This window comes from Heterodontus francisci, unplaced genomic scaffold, assembly GCF_036365525.1.
Source record: "Heterodontus francisci isolate sHetFra1 unplaced genomic scaffold, sHetFra1.hap1 HAP1_SCAFFOLD_275, whole genome shotgun sequence".
Classification (NCBI taxonomy): Eukaryota; Metazoa; Chordata; class Chondrichthyes; order Heterodontiformes; family Heterodontidae; genus Heterodontus; species Heterodontus francisci.
In genome coordinates, this window is record NW_027142264.1 from 2,031,424 (window position 1) to 2,047,013 (window position 15,590).

The following is a 15,590-nucleotide window of genomic DNA, read 5'->3' on the forward strand; positions in this document are numbered from 1 at the left end:
AAACACAAGGCCTGGAGGAAATACTGAACTGTCACAAATTTAAACACAAGGCCTGGAGTAAATACTGAACTGTCACAAATTTAAACACAAGGCTTGGAGGAAATACTGAACTGTCACAAATTTAAACACAAGGCTTGGAGGAAATACTGAACTGTCACAAATTTAAACACAAGGCCTAGAGGAAATACTGAACTGTCACAAATTTAAACACAAGGCCTGGAGGGAATACTGAACTGTCACAAAATTAAACACAAGGCCTGGAGGAAATACTGAACTGTCACAAATTTAAACACAAGGCCTGGAGTAAATACTGAACTGTCACAACTTTAAACACAAGGCCTGGAGGAAACACTGAACTGTCACAAATTTAAACACAAGGCCTGGAGTAAATACTGAACTGTCACAAATTTAAACACAAGGCTTGGAGGAAATACTGAACTGTCACAAATTTAAACACAAGGCCTGGAGGAAATACTGAACTGTCACAAATTTAAACACAAGGCCTGGAGGAAATACTGAACTGTCACAAATTTAAACACAGGGCCTAGAGGAAATACTGAACTGTTACAAATTTAAACACAGGGCCTGGGGGAAATACTGAACTGTCACAAATTTAAACACAGGGCCTGGAGGAAATACTGTACTGTCACAAATTTAAACACAGGGCCTGGAGGAAATACTGAACTGTCACAAATTTAAACACAGGGCCTGGAAGAAATACTGAACTGTCACAAATTTAAACACAGGGCCGGGAGGAACTACTGAATGGTCACAAATTTAAACACAGGGCCTGGAAGAAATACTGAACTGTCACAAATTTAAACACAGGGCCTGGAGGAAATACTGAACTGTCACAAATTTAAACACAGGGCCTGGAGGAAATACCGAACTGTCACAAATTTAAACACAGGGCCTGGAAGAAATACTGAACTGTCACAAATTTAAACACAAGGCCTGGAGGAACTACTGAACGGTCACAAATTTAAACACAGGGCCGGGAAGAAATACTGAACTGTCACAAATTTAAACACAGGGCCGGGAGGAACTACTGAATGGTCACAAATTTAAACACAAGGCCTGGAGGGAATACTGAACTGTCACAAATTTAAACACAGGGCCTGGAGGAACTACTGAACTGTCACAAATTTAAACACAGGGCCTGGAGGAACTACTGAACTGTCACAAATTTAAACACAAGGCCTGGAGGAAATACTGAACTGTCACAAATTTAAACACAGGGCCTGGAGGGAAATACTGAACTGTCACAAATTTAAACACAAGGCCTGGAGGAAATACTGAACTCTCACAAATTTAAACACAAGGCCTGGAGGGAATACTGAACTGTCACAAATTTAAACACAAGGCCAGGAGGAAATACTGAACTGTCACAAATTTAAACACAAGGCCTGGAGGAAATACTGAACTCTCACAAATTTAAACACAAGGCCTGGAGGGAATACAGAACTGTCACAAATTTAAACACAAGGCCTGGAGGAAATACTGAACTGTCACAAATTTAAACACAGGGCCTGGAGGGTATACTGAACTGTCACAAATTTAAACACAGTGCCTGGAGGGAATACTGAACTGTCACAAATTTAAACACAAGGCCTGGAGGAAATACTGAACTCTCACAAATTTAAACACAAGGCCTGGAGGGAATACTGAACTGTCACAAATTTAAACACAAGGCCTGGAGGAAATACTGAACTCTCACAAATTTAAACACAAGGCCTGGAGGGAATACTGAACTGTCACAAATATAAACACAAGGCCTGGAGGAAATACTGAACTGTTACAAATTTAAACACAGGGCCTGGAGGAAATACTGAACTGTCACAATTTTAAACACAAGGCCTGGAGGAAATACTGAACTCTCACAAATTTAAACACAAGGCCTGGAGGGAATACTGAACTGTCACAAATTTAAACACAAGGCCTGGAGGAAATACTGAACTGTCACAAATTTAAACACAGGGCCTGGAGGGAATACTGAACTGTCACAAATTTAAACACTGTGTCTGGAGGAAATACTGAACTGTCACAAATTTAAACACAAGGTCTGGAGGAAATACTGAACTGTCACAAATTTAAACACAAGGCCTGGAGGAAATACTGAACTGTCACAAATTTAAACACAGGGCCTGGAGGAAATACTGAACTGTCACAAATTTAAACACAGGGTCTGGAGGAAATACTGAACTGTCACAAATTTAAACACAAGGCCTGGAGGAAATACTGAACTGTCACAAATTTAAACACAAGGCCTGGAGGAAATACTGAACTGTCACAAATTTAAACACAAGGTCTGGAGGAAATACTGAACTGTCACAAATTTAAACACAGGGCCTGGAGGAAATACTGGTCTGTCACAGCTTTAAACACAGGGCCTGGAGGGGATCCTGAACTGTCACAAATTTAAACACAAGGCCTGGAGGAAATACTGAACTGTTACAAATTTAAACACAAGGCCTGGAGGAAATACTGAACTGTCACAAATTCAAACACAGGGCCTGGAGGAAATACTGAACTGTCAGAAATTTAAACCCAAGGCCTGGAGGAAATACTGAACTGCCACAAATTTAAACACAGGGCCTGGAGGAAATACTGAACTGTCACAAATTTAAACACAAGGCCTGGAGGAAAGACTGAACTGTCACAAATTTAAACACAAGGCCTGGAGGAAATACTGAACTGTCACAAATTTAAACACAGGGCCTGGAGGAAATACTGAACTGTCACAAATTTAAACACAGGGTCTGGAGGAAATACTGAACTTTCACAAATTTAAACACAAGGCCTGGAGGAAATACTGAACTGTCACAAATTTAAACACAAGGCCTGGAGGAAATACTGAACTGTCACAAATTTAAACACAGGGCCTGGAGGAAATACTGAACTGTCACAAATTTAAACACAAGGCCTGGAGGAAATACTGAACTGTCACAAATTTAAACACAAGGCCTGGAGTAAATACTGAACTGTCACAAATTTAAACACAAGGCCTGGAGGGAATACTGAACTGTCACAAATTTAAACACAGGGTCTGGAGGAAATACTGAACTGTCACAAATTTAAACACAGGTCCTGGAGGAAATACTGAACTGTCACAAATTTAAACACAAGGCCTGGAGGGAATACTGAACTGTCACAAATTTAAACACAGGGTCTGGAGGAAATACTGAACTGTCACAAATTTAAACACAGGTCCTGGAGGAAATACTGAACTGTCACAAATTTAAACACAGGTCCTGGAGGAAATACTGAACTGTCACAAATTTAAACACAAGGCCTGGAGGAAATACTGAACTGTCACAAATTTAAACACAAGGCCTGGAGGAAATACTGAACTGTCACAAATTTAAACACAAGGCCTGGAGTAAATACTGAACTGTCACAAATTTAAACACAGGGTCTGGAGGAAACACTGAACTGTCACAAATTTAAACACAAGGCCTGGAGTAAATACTGAACTGTCACAAATTTAAACACAAGGCTTGGAGGAAATACTGAACTGTCACAAATTTAAACACAAGGCTTGGAGGAAATACTGAACTGTCACAAATTTAAACACAAGGCCTGGAGGAAATACTGAACTGTCACAAATTTAAACACAAGGCCTGGAGTAAATACTGAACTGTCACAAAATTAAACACAAGGCCTGGAGGAAATACTGAACTGTCACAAATTTAAACACAAGGCCTGGAGTAAATACTGAACTGTCACAACTTTAAACACAAGGCCTGGAGGAAACACTGAACTGTCACAAATTTAAACACAAGGCCTGGAGTAAATACTGAACTGTCACAAATTTAAACACAAGGCTTGGAGGAAATACTGAACTGTCACAAATTTAAACACAAGGCTTGGAGGAAATACTGAACTGTCACAAATTTAAACACAAGGCCTGGAGGAAATACTGAACTGTCACAAATTTAAACACAAGGCCTGGAGTAAATACTGAACTGTCACAAAATTAAACACAAGGCCTGGAGGAAATACTGAACTGTCACAAATTTAAACACAAGGCCTGGAGTAAATACTGAACTGTCACAAATTTAAACACAAGGCTTGGAGGAAATACTGAACTGTCACAAATTTAAACACAAGGCTTGGAGGAAATACTGAACTGTCACAAATTTAAACACAAGGCCTGGAGGAAATACTGAACTGTCACAAATTTAAACACAAGGCCTGGAGTAAATACTGAACTGTCACAAAATTAAACACAAGGCCTGGAGGAAATACTGAACTGTCACAAATTTAAACACAAGGCCTGGAGTAAATACTGAACTGTCACAACTTTAAACACAAGGCCTGGAGGAAACACTGAACTGTCACAAATTTAAACACAAGGCCTGGAGTAAATACTGAACTGTCACAAATTTAAACACAAGGCCTGGAGGAAATACTGAACTGTCACAAATTTAAACACAAGGCCTGGAGGAAATACTGAACTGTTACAAATTTAAACACAAGGCCTGGAGGAAATACTGAACTGTCACAAATTTAAACACAGGGCCTGGAGGAAATACTGAACTGTCACAAATTTAAACACAAGGCCTGGAGGAAATACTGAACTGTTACAAATTTAAACACAAGGCCTGGAGGAAATACTGAACTGTCACAAATTTAAACACAAGGCCTGGAGGAAATACTGAACTGTCACAAATTTAAACACAAGGCCTGGAGGAAATACTGAACTGTCACAAATTTAAACACAAGGCCTGGAGGAAATACTGAACTGTCACAAATTTAAACACAGGGCCTGGAGGAAATACTGAACTGTCACAAATTTAAACACAAGGCCTGGAGGAAATACTGAACTGTCACAAATTTAAACACAAGGCCTGGAGGAAATACTGAACTGTCACAAATTTAAAGACAAGGCCTGGAGGAAATACTGAACTGTCACAAATTTAAACACAAGGCCTGGAGGAAATACTGAACTGTTACAAATTTAAACACAAGGCCTGGAGGAAATACTGAACTGTCACAAATTTAAACACAGGGCCTGGAGGAAATACTGAACTGTCACAAATTTAAACACAAGGCCTGGAGGAAATACTGAACTGTTACAAATTTAAACACAAGGCCTGGAGGAAATACTGAACTGTCACAAATTTAAACACAGGGCCTGGAGGAAATACTGAACTGTCACAAATTTAAACACAAGGCCTGGAGGAAATACTGAACTGTTACAAATTTAAACACAAGGCCTGGAGGAAATACTGAACTGTCACAAATTTAAACACAGGGCCTGGAGGAAATACTGAACTGTCACAAATTTAAACACAAGGCCTGGAGGAAATACTGTCCTGTCACAAATTTAAACACTAGGCCTGGAGGAAATACTGAACTGTCACAAATTTAAACACAAGGCCTGGAGGAAATACTGAACTGTCACAAATTTAAACACAAGGCCTGGAGGAAATACTGAACTGTTACAAATTTAAACACAAGGCCTGGAGGAAATACTGAACTGTCACAAATTTAAACACAAGGCCTGGAGGAAATACTGTACTGTCACAAATGTAAACACAGGGCCTGGAGGAAATACTGAACTGTCACAAATTTAAACACAGGGCCTGGAAGAAATACTGAACTGTCACAAATTTAAACACAGGGCCTGGAGGAAATACTGAACTGTCACAAATTTAAACACAGGGCCTGGCGGAAATACTGAACTGTTACAAATTTAAACACAAGGTCTGGAGGAAATACTGAACTGTCACAAATTTAAACACAGGGCCTGGAGGAAATACTGAACTGTCACAAATTTAAACACAAGGCCTGGAGGTAATACTGAACTGTTACAAATTTAAACACAGAGCCTGGAGGAAATACTGAACTGTCACACATTTAAACACAAGGCCTGGAGGAAATACTGAACTGTCACAAATTTAAACACAAGGCCTGGAGGAAATACTGAACTGTCACAAATTTAAATACAGAGCCTGGAGGAAATACTGAACTGTCACAAATTTAAACACAGGGCCTGGAGGAAATACTGAACTGTCACAAATTTAAACACAAGGCCTGGAGGGAATACTGAACTGTCACAAATTTAAACACAGGGCCTGGAGGAAATACTGAACTGTCACAAATTTAAACACAAGGCCTGGAGGAAATACTGAACGGTCACAAATTTAAACACAAGGCCTGGAGGAAATCCTGAACTGTCACAAATTTAAACACAAGGCCTGGAGGAAATACTGAACGGTCACAAATTTAAACACAAGGCCTGGAGGAACTACTGAACGGTCACAAATTTAAACACAAGGCCTGGAGGGAATACTGAACTGTCACAAATTTAACACAGGGCCTGGAGGAACTACTGAATGGTCACAAATTTAAACACAAGGCCTGGAGGGAATACTGAACTGTCACAAATTTAAACACAGGGCCTGGAGGAACTACTGAACGGTCACAAATTTAAACACAAGGCCTGGAGGGAATACTGAACTGTCACAAATTTAAACACAGGGCCTGGACGAACTACTGAACTGTCACAAATTTAAACACAGGGCCTGGAGGAACTACTGAACTGTCACAAATTTAAACACAGGGCCTGGAGGAAATACTGAACTCTCACAAATTTAAACACAGGGCCTGGAGGAAATACTGAACTGTCACAAATTTAAACACAGGGCCTGGAGGAAATACTGAACTGTCACAAATTTAAACACAGGGCCTAGAGGAAATACTGAACTGTCACAAATTTAAACACAAGGCCTGGAGGAAATACTGAACTGTCACAAATTTAAACACAGGGCCTGGAGGAAAGACTGAACTGTCACAAATTTAAACACAAGGCCTGGAGGAAAGACTGAACTGTCACAAATTTAAACACAGGGCCTGGAGGAAAGACTGAACTGTCACAAATTTAAACACAGGGCCTGGAGGAAATACTGAACTGTCACAAATTTAAACACAGGGCCTGGAGGAAATACTGAACTGTCACAAATTTAAACACAAGGCCTGGAGGAAATACTGAACTGTCACAAATTTAAACACAGGGCCTGGAGGAAAGACTGAACTGTCACAAATTTAAACACAAGGCCTGTAGGAAATACTGAACTGTCACAAATTTAAACACAAGGCCTGGAGGAAATACTGAACTGTCACAAATTTAAACACAAGGCCTGGAGGAAATACTGAACTGTCACAAATTTAAACACAGGGCCTGGAGAAAATACTGAACTGTCACAAATTTAAACACAAGGCCTGGAGGAAATACTGAACTGTCACAAATTTAAACACAGGGCCTGGAGGAAAGACTGAACTGTTACAAATTTAAACACAGGGCCTGGAGGAAATACTGAACTGTCACAAATTTAAACACAAGGCCTGGAGGGAATACTGAACTGTCACAAATTTAAACACAAGGCCTGGAGGAAATACTGAACTGTCACAAATTTAAACACAGGGCCTGGAGGAAAGACTGAACTGTTACAAATTTAAACACAGGGCCTGGAGGAAATACTGAACTGTCACAAATTTAAACACAAGGCCTGGAGGAAATACTGAACTGTCACAAATTTAAACACAGGGCCTGGAGGAAAGACTGAACTGTTACAAATTTAAACACAGGTCCTGGAGGAAATACTGAACTGTCACAAATTTAAACACAAGGCCTGGAGGAAATACTGAACTGTCACAAATTTAAACACAAGGCCTGGAGGAAATACTGAACTGTCACAAATTTAAACACAAGGCCTGGAGGAAATACTGAACTGTCACAAATTTAAACACAGGGCCTGGAGGAAATACTGAACTGTTACAAATTTAAACACAGGGCCTGGAGGAAATACTGAACTGTCACAAATTTAAACACAAGGCCTGGAGGAAATACTGAACTGTCACAAATTTAAACACAGAGCCTGGGGGAAATACTGAACTGTCACATATTTAAACACAGGGTCTGGAGGAAATAGTGAACTGTCACAAATTTAAACACAGGGTCTGGAGGAAATAGTGAACTGTCACAAATTTAAACACAAGGCCTGGAGGAAATAGTGAACTGTCACAAATTTAAACACAAGGCCTGGAGGAAATACTGAACTGTCACAAATTTAAACACAGGGCCTGGAGGGAATACTGAACTGTCACAAATTTAAACACAAGGCCTGGAGGGAATACCGAACTTTCACAAATTTAAACACAGGGCCTGGAGGGAATACTGAACTGTCACAAATTTAAACACAAGGCCTGGAGGAAATACTGAACTCTCACAAATTTAAACACAAGGCCTGGAGGAAATACTGAACTGTCACAAATTTAAACACAAGGCCTGGAGGAAATACTGAACTGTTACAAATTTAAACACAGGGTCTGGAGGAAATACTGAACTGTCACAAATTTAAACACAAGGCCTGGAGGAAATACTGAACTGTCACAAATTTAAACACAGGGTCTGGAGGAAATACTGAACTGTCACAAATTTAAACACAAGGCCTGGAGGAAATACTGAACTGTCACAAATTTAAACACAAGGCCTGGAGGAAATACTGAACTGTCACAAATTTAAACACAAGGCCTGGAGGAAATACTGAACTGTCACAAATTTAAACACAAGGCCTGGTGGAAATACTGAACTGTCACAAATTTAAACACAGGGTCTGGAGGAAATACTGAACTGTCACAAATTTAAACACAAGGCGTGGAGGAAATACTGAACTGTCACAAATTTAAACACAAGGCCTGGAGGAAATACTGAACTGTCACAAATTTAAACACAAGGCCTGGAGGAAATACTGAACTGTCACAAATTTAAACACAAGGCCTGGAGGAAATACTGAACTGTCACAAATTTAAACACAGGGCCTGGAAGAAATACTGAACTGTCACAAATTTAAACACAGGGCCTGGAGGAAATACTGAACTGTCACAAATTTAAACACAGGGCCTGGCGGAAATACTGAACTGTTACAAATTTAAACACAAGGTCTGGAGGAAATACTGAACTGTCACAAATTTAAACACAGGGCCTGGAGGAAATACTGAACTGTCACAAATTTAAACACAAGGCCTGGAGGTAATACTGAACTGCCTCAAATTTAAACACAGAGCCTGGAGGAAATACTGAACTGTCACACATTTAAACACAAGGCCTGGAGGAAATACTGAACTGTCACAAATTTAAACACAAGGCCTGGAGGAAATACTGAACTGTCACAAATTTAAATACAGAGCCTGGAGGAAATACTGAACTGTCACAAATTTAAACACAAGGCCTGGAGGAAATACTGAACGGTCACAAATTTAAACACAAGGCCTGGAGGAAATCCTGAACTGTCACAAATTTAAACACAAGGCCTGGAGGAAATACTGAACGGTCACAAATTTAAACACAAGGCCTGGAGGAACTACTGAACGGTCACAAATTTAAACACAAGGCCTGGAGGGAATACTGAACTGTCACAAATTTAAACACAGGGCCTGGAGGAACTACTGAATGGTCACAAATTTAAACACAAGGCCTGGAGGGAATACTGAACTGTCACAAATTTAAACACAGGGCCTGGAGGAACTACTGAACGGTCACAAATTTAAACACAAGGCCTGGAGGGAATACTGAACTGTCACAAATTTAAACACAGGGCCTGGACGAACTACTGAACTGTCACAAATTTAAACACAGGGCCTGGAGGAACTACTGAACTGTCACAAATTTAAATACAGGGCCTGGAGGAAATACTGAACTGTCACAAATTTAAACACAGGGCCTGGAGGAAATACTGAACTGTCACAAATTTAAACACAAGGCCTGGAGGGAATACTGAACTGTCACAAATTTAAACACAAGGCCTGGAGGAAATACTGAACTGTCACAAATTTAAACACAAGGCCTGGAGGAAATACTGAACTGTCACAAATTTAAACACAGGGCCTGGAGGAAAGACTGAACTGTTACAAATTTAAACACAGGGCCTGGAGGAAATACTGAACTGTCACAAATTTAAACACAGGGCCTGGAGGAAATACTGAACTGTCACAAATTTAAACACAAGGCCTGGAGGAAATACTGAACTGTCACAAATTTAAACACAGGGCCTGGAGGAAAGACTGAACTGTTACAAATTTAAACACAGGGCCTGGAGGAAATACTGAACTGTCACAAATTTAAACACAGGGCCTGGAGGAAAGACTGAACTGTTACAAATTTAAACACAGGGCCTGGAGGAAATACTGAACTGTCACAAATTTAAACACAGGGCCTGGAGGAAATACTGAACTGTCACAAATTTAAACACAAGGCCTGGAGGAAATACTGAACTGTCACAAATTTAAACACAGGGCCTGGAGGAAAGACTGAACTGTTACAAATTTAAACACAGGGCCTGGAGGAAATACTGAACTGTCACAAATTTAAACACAAGGCCTGGAGGGAATACTGAACTGTCACAAATTTAAACACAAGGCCTGGAGGAAATACTGAACTGTCACAAATTTAAACACAAGGCCTGGAGGAAATACTGAACTGTCACAAATTTAAACACAGGGCCTGGAGGAAAGACTGAACTGTTACAAATTTAAACACAGGGCCTGGAGGAAATACTGAACTGTCACAAATTTAAACACAGGGCCTGGAGGAAATACTGAACTGTCACAAATTTAAACACAAGGCCTGGAGGAAAGACTGAACTGTTACAAATTTAAACACAGGGCCTGGAGGAAATACTGAACTGTCACAAATTTAAACACAGGGCCTGGAGGAAATACTGAACTGTCACAAATTTAAACACAAGGCCTGGAGGAAATACTGAACTGTCACAAATTTAAACACAGGGCCTGGAGGAAAGACTGAACTGTTACAAATTTAAACACAGGGCCTGGAGGAAATACTGAACTGTCACAAATTTAAACACAAGGCCTGGAGGAAATACTGAACTGTCACAAATTTAAACACAGGGCCTGGAGGAAAGACTGAACTGTTACAAATTTAAACACAGGGCCTGGAGGAAAGACTGAACTGTCACAAATTTAAACACAGGGCCTGGAGGAAAGACTGAACTGTTACAAATTTAAACACAGGGCCTGGAGGAAATACTGAACTGTCACAAATTTAAACACAGGGCCTGGAGGAAATACTGAACTGTCACAAATTTAAACACAAGGCCTGGAGGAAATACTGAACTGTCACAAATTTAAACACAGGGCCTGGAGGAAAGACTGAACTGTTACAAATTTAAACACAGGGCCTGGAGGAAATACTGAACTGTCACAAATTTAAACACAAGGCCTGGAGGGAATACTGAACTGTCACAAATTTAAACACAAGGCCTGGAGGAAATACTGAACTGTCACAAATTTAAACACAAGGCCTGGAGGAAATACTGAACTGTCACAAATTTAAACACAGGGCCTGGAGGAAAGACTGAACTGTTACAAATTTAAACACAGGGCCTGGAGGAAATACTGAACTGTCACAAATTTAAACACAGGGCCTGGAGGAAATACTGAACTGTCACAAATTTAAACACAGGGCCTGGAGGAAAGACTGAACTGTTACAAATTTAAACACAGGGCCTGGAGGAAATACTGAACTGTCACAAATTTAAACACAGGGCCTGGAGGAAATACTGAACTGTCACAAATTTAAACACAAGGCCTGGAGGAAATACTGAACTGTCACAAATTTAAACACAGGGCCTGGAGGAAAGACTGAACTGTTACAAATTTAAACACAGGGCCTGGAGGAAATACTGAACTGTCACAAATTTAAACACAAGGCCTGGAGGAAATACTGAACTGTCACAAATTTAAACACAGGGCCTGGAGGAAAGACTGAACTGTTACAAATTTAAACACAGGGCCTGGAGGAAATACTGAACTGTCACAAATTTAAACACAAGGCCTGGAGGAAATACTGAACTGTCACAAATTTAAACACAAGGCCTGGAGGAAATACTGAACTGTCACAAATTTAAACACAGGGCCTGGAGGAAATACTGAACTGTTACAAATTTAAACACAGGGCCTGGAGGAAATACTGAACTGTCACAAATTTAAACACAGGGCCTGGAGGAAATACTGAACTGTTACAAATTTAAACACAGAGCCTGGGGGAAATACTGAACTGTCACATATTTAAACACAGGGTCTGGAGGAAATAGTGAACTGTCACAAATTTAAACACAGGGTCTGGAGGAAATAGTGAACTGTCACAAATTTAAACACAAGGCCTGGAGGAAATAGTGAACTGTCACAAATTTAAACACAAGGCCTGGAGGAAATACTGAACTGTCACAAATTTAAACACAGGGCCTGGAGGGAATACTGAACTGTCACAAATTTAAACACAGGGCCTGGAGGAAATACCGAACTGTCACAAATTTAAACACAAGGCCTGGAGGAAATACTGAACTGTCACAAATTTAAACACAGTGCCTGGAGGAAATACTGAACTGTCACAAATTAAACACAAGGCCTGGAGGAAATACTGAACTGTCACAAATTTAAACACAAGGCCTGGAGGAAATACTGAACTGTCACAAATTTAAACACAGGGCCTGGAGGGAATACTGAACTGTCACAAATTTAAACACAAGGCCTGGAGGAAATACTGAACTCTCACAAATTTAAACACAAGGCCTGGAGGAAATACTGAACTGTTACAAATTTAAACACAGGGTCTGGAGGAAATACTGAACAGTCACAAATTTAAACACAAGGCCTGGAGGAAATACTGAACTGTCACAAATTTAAACACAAGGCCTGGAGGAAATACTGAACTGTCACAAATTTAAACACAGGGTCTGGAGCAAATACTGAACTGTCACAAATTTAAACACAAGGCGTGGAGGAAATTAGAACTGTCACAAATTTAAACACAAGGCCTGGAGGAAATACTGAACTGTCACAAATTTAAACACAAGGCCTGGAGGAAATACTGAACTGTCACAAATTTAAACACAAGGTCTGGAGGAAATACTGGTCTGTCACAGCTTTAAACACAGGGCCTGGAGGAAATCCTTAACTGTCACAAATTTAAACACAAGGTCTGGAGGAAATACTGGTCTGTCACAGCTTTAAACACAGGGACTGGAGGAAATACTGAACTGTCACAAATTTAAACACAAGGCCTGGGGGAAATACTGAACTGTCACAAATTTAAACACAAGGCCTGGAGGGAATACTGAACTGTCACAAATTTAAACACAAGGCCTGGAGGAAATACTGAACTGTCACAAATTTAAACACAAGGCCTGGGGGAAATACTGAACTGTCACAAATTTAAACACAAGGCCTGGAGGGAATACTGAACTGTCACAAATTTAAACACAAGGCCTGGAGGAAATACTGAACAGTCACAAATTTAAACACAAGGCCTGGAGGAAATACTGAACTGTCACAAATTTAAACACAAGGCCTGGAGGAAATCCTGAACTGTCACAAATTTAAACACAAGGCCTGGAGGAAATACTGAACTGCCACAAATTTAAACACAGGGCCTGGAGGAAATACTGAACTGTCACAAATTTAAACACAAGGCCTGGAGGAAATACTGAACTGCCACAAATTTAAACACAGGGGTTGGAGGAAATACTGAACTGTCACAAATTTAAACACAAGGCCTGGAGGAAATACTGAACTGTCACAAATTTAAACACAAGGCCTGGAGGAAATACTGAACTGCCACAAATTTAAACACAGGGCCTGGAGGAAATACTGAACTGTCACAAATTTAAACACAAGGCCTGGAGGGAATACTGAACTGTCACAAATTTAAACACAAGGCCTGGAGGAAATACTGACCTGTCACAAATTTAAACACAAGGCCTGGAGGAAATACTGAACTGTCACAAATTTAAACACAAGGCCTGGAGGAAATACTGAACTGTCACAAATTTAAACACAAGGCCTGGAGGAAATACTGAACTGTCACAAATTTAAACACAGGGGCCGGAGGGAAATACTGAACTGTCACAAATTTAAACACAAGGCCTGGAGGAAATACTGAACTGTCACAAAATTTAAACACAAGGCCTGGAGGAAATACTGAACTGTCACAAATTTAAACACAAGGCCTGGAGGAAATACTGAACTGTCACAAATTTAAACACAAGGCCTGGAGGAAATACTGAACTGTCACAAATTTAAACACAAGGCCTGGAGGAAATACTGAACTGTCACAAATTTAAACACAAGGCCTGGAGGAAATACTGAACTGACACAAATCTAAATACAGGGGCCGGAGGGAAATACTGAACTGTTACAAATTTAAACACAAGGCCTGGAGTAAATACTGAACTGTCACAAATTTAAACACAAGGCCTGGAGTAAATACTGAACTGTCACAAATTTAAACACAAGGCCTGGAGGAAATACTGAACTGTCACAAATTTAAACACAGGGTCTGGAGGAAATACTGAACTGTCACAAATTTAAACACAGGTCCTGGAGGAAATACTGAACTGTCACAAATTTAAACACAGGTCCTGGAGGAAATACTGAACTGTCACAAATTTAAACACAAGGCCTGGAGGAAATACTGAACTGTCACAAATTTAAACACAGGGTCTGGAGGAAATACTGAAATGTCACAAATTTAAACACAGGTCCTGGAGGAAATACTGAACTGTCACAAATTTAAACACAGGTCCTGGAGGAAATACTGAACTGTCACAAATTTAAACACAAGGCCTGGAGGAAATACTGAACTGTCACAAATTTAAACACAAGGCCTGGAGGAAATACTGAACTGTCACAAATTTAAACACAAGGCCTGGAGGAAATACTGAACTGTCACAAATTTAAACACAAGGCCTGGAGGAAATACTGATCTGTCACAAATTTAAACACAAGGCCTGGAGGAAATACTGAACTGTCACAAATTTAAACACAAGGCCTGGAGGAAATACTAAACTGTCACAAATTTAAACACAAGGCCTGGAGGAAATACTGAACTGTCACAAATTTAAACACAAGGCCTGGAGGAAATACTAAACTGTCACAAATTTAAACACAAGGCCTGGAGGAAATACTAAACTGTCACAAATTTAAACACAAGGCCTGGAGGGAATACTGAACTGTCACAAATTTAAACACAAGGCCTGGAGGAAATACTAAACTGTCACAAATTTAAACACAAGGCCTGGAGGAAATACTAAACTGTCACAAATTTAAACACAAGGCCTGGAGGGAATACTGAACTGTCACAAATTTAAACACAAGGCCTGGAGGAAATACTGAACTGTCACAAATTTAAACACAAGGCCTGGAGGAAATACTGAACTGTCACAAATTTAAACACAAGGCCTGGAGGGAATACTGAACAGTCACAAATTTAAACACAAGGCCTGGAGGAAATACTGAACTGTCACAAATTTAAACACAAGGCCTGGAGGAAATACTGAACTGTCACAAATTTAAACACAAGGCCTGGAGGGAATACTGAACTGTCACAAATTTAAACACAAGGCCTGGAGGAAATACTGAACTGTCACAAATTTAAACACAAGGCCTGGAGGAAATACTGAACTGTCACAAATTTAAACACAAGGCCTGGAGGAAATACTGAACTGTCACAAATTTAAACACAAGGCCTGGAGGAAATACTGAACTGTCACAAATTTAAACACAAG